This window comes from Nuphar pumila, chromosome 4 (assembly GCF_984573655.1).
Source record: "Nuphar pumila chromosome 4, dmNupPumi1.hap1.1, whole genome shotgun sequence".
NCBI lineage: Eukaryota > Viridiplantae > Streptophyta > Magnoliopsida > Nymphaeales > Nymphaeaceae > Nuphar > Nuphar pumila.
The window spans coordinates 12,168,572-12,171,553 of NC_143252.1; the positions used below are offsets into that span (position 1 = coordinate 12,168,572).

The 2,982-nt window shown below is 47.5% G+C and overlaps 1 pseudogene; it reads right to left on the reverse strand.

Annotated features, from left to right (window-relative positions):
* Positions 1 to 1,478: 1,478 nt before the first annotated feature.
* Positions 1,479 to 2,609, reverse strand: LOC149839392 (arogenate dehydratase/prephenate dehydratase 6, chloroplastic pseudogene; annotated as a pseudogene).
* Between the last annotated feature and the right edge of the window lie 373 nt (positions 2,610 to 2,982).

Below are 2,982 nucleotides of genomic sequence, written 5' to 3' on the forward strand. Positions count from 1 at the left end.
ATGATATTTGTTTGCTATTATATTTTTTTAAGTATTAAATGCATGTTTTAAAATTTTGTTGAACCTCTATGTCATCCGCTTCACTTCTATATTTTCTTACATATTTTTCTTATTTTTTTGGATTTTTATAAAATTTGAATTCTTAAAATATCAACTGTTCAAAGAGACTGATTCAGAATGATTCGATTGAGTCCAATTCAGGCTTATTTTCTGAATATTTTTTGAAAAATGATTCAATTCAAAAACAGACTCTGACAACAGTGGAGTCTGTTGTTCACAATTTTTTTTTACTTAGAGAAACCGCCCTGAAATCAGAGACCTAGCTTGTCATACTTACGATCTCTGTCCTGGCAGCATAAACTGGGAAGGCTTGCCCTTAATTTTTGAGAATAAAGATGATACAAAAAATGAGAAGGGGGATGATCCACCCACTAAATGGTCCACACTTTGTCCTCTCCTCCAAAATTTGTATTTTGGATATGTTTTTTGGCAAATCTTACCCTATAGAAGTGATCTAAATGGTTAAAAACATATGTATGGATTCTTGGATCAAAGTTTTTTAACATTAGATAGGATTTTACAAGAATAAAAAGTTCAAGGGTTCTGAAATTTTTGAAAATTTCTATATTATAAAATCTTACCTTTATCTAAAAAAACATTGATCTAAGACTTTAATCATATGTTTTCAACCATGGAGATCACACCTGTCAGATTTGCAAAAAAAAAAAAAAATCAAACATACAAATTTTGAAGTGAAGAACAAGGGGGTGGACCATCTCCCTTGTCTACGAAACTTGCTCATTCAAAGAAAATACCATTTAAGGGTATTTCTCATTTCAACTATGGGCCTAACGTTTCTAAAATTTTAGACATTGGCTTTTTATTTTCTTGAAAACTGACAAGCAAAGGCCTGAATTTATTAAGAGTTTAAGCTGTTTACTTTTCTTATTTTTACGAGAGTGAATGAGTACTTTTCAATTTTCAGAAAAACCAAAAGAGAATTACATTTTCCAATACGATAGTTGTTGACCTAAGGTTCCTACTTGACTGTTTTCAGGAATAGTTTGGCAAATATCTGAAATTTCAGAAAAATGTAACCATTTTTAGAATTATAGGTGAAACGTTACTCCAAACGAAATTTTTCTCATATTAACATACAAAGTAAGCAAGAAGCGAGTTTCAAGAATAAGTCATCGAGCTTTATTTTGCCACATCCATAAAGCCACGTACAAAACAGCTGGAGCACGTGGGATAAAACCACGCACGCATTGAAGTTCTGCGTAAAATAATAAAAGAATGTTCCGTGAAATTACTCATAGTTCCTTTCCCGTAAAAAAATAATTTTACATCTCCCCTTCTGTCTGAGAGACCGACCAGCACGGTCCGATTTCGGACGAACGGCCAGGATCGATCGGATGGTATTGGTCTGAGAGAATGAATTCACGAAAAAAAAACAAAAAAGACGACGACGACGACGATCAACGGGACGCATAAGTGCCGAGGACGCGGACGAAGCCCGCGATCTCGCTCAGCTGCGCGAGAGCCCTATCGACCGCACGATCAGACGCACACCCCTGGATATCGACGATGAAGACGTAGTCGAAGTACCGGACCGTCCCGCCCTCGCCCTCGACGATCCGAACAGGGTTCTTCCGGTTCGGTCTGTGCTGCACGCCCGTCACGGGGATGCTCCGGCTCTCGAACGGCCAGAGCGCACGGAAGAGATCGGAGACGCCGTTCTTCAGAGAGAACGCGACGGTAGTCTTCCGGACCCCGGACGTATCGGGAGAAGGAATAACCGGGTCGAGGGCGAGCTGGAAGAACCGGTTCACGTTGCTCTCGCTCCGGTCTTGGAGGTTCTGCTCGAGGACCTGCAGGCCGAACTCCTCCGCGGCGATCTTGCTCCCGATGACGGCCGTATCGGAGATCGAGTTCTCCGAGAGGAACCGGGCCGCCTCGGCCGAGTTGGACACCTCCTCGACCTCGACGCCGAGGGCCTCGATCCGAGACCGGCAGTGGCCGAGCGCCTGCGGGTGGCTGACGACCCGCCTCAAGCCGGAGAGAGAGGCGCCCGGGGAGGCAAGGAGGCAGTGGTTCACCGGAAGGACGTGCTCGCCGACGATGCTGACGTTGTGGCGGAGGAGGAGGTCGAGATTCCGGTCGATGACCCCGTCGACGGAGTTCTCAACGGGGATCACGGCCCGATCGGCGACCTTCTCCTCGAGCGCCTGGAACGCGTCCTCCATCTGAGCGCACGGGAACGCGTTACACGTCGCGAAAGCCCTCATCGCGGCATCCTGGCAGTAGGAACCCCGGACGCCCTGGTACGCGACGCGCACCGGCTGGCCGGACGACCCAAACCCGGCGGAATCTCCCGGCCCGGCGTTCCGGAGCGCCGGATCGCCGGCCTTGTAGAGCCGCTCGAGCTCCTGGGCCGTCATCTCTAGGCCTAACCGGGACGCGAACGCGGGATCCTCCAGCGTCGTCCTCTGCTTCACGCCGCCGGATGACGCCCTAACGACTACGGATCCGGCGGATCTGAGCTCGCCGGAAAGATACCTGCGATTACTGGTACTCAAACCGGTCGGGATCGGAATCCTGAGTGCCATATATCTCCAGATACGGGTCGGAAAAGCTCGAAAAATGAAAAATGAAAAATGCAGAAAATTAAAGGAAAAGAAAAGAAAACCCGATCTCTGATCTGCGATCGCTCCGCGTCGAGTCCGAGCGGGAAGCTCCCGTCGATACGTCGACCTACGAGTCGCGAAGCGAGAAGATCGAGACCGAGAGAGATGGGGAGGAAGAGGAGGGTGAGGGTGCAGACTGCAGAGATCGTTAGGGGATCCCTAGCGTGACCTTTCCGGGGGGCGGAATTTATTCCCCATCCCGCCCGTGGAAAGTAGTGGTCAAAGTGGGAAAGAAGGAAGAGCGGTAGGTGGGAGGAAATTTCCAGCGTTTTTTTATGTTCAAATTTTCCTTCGA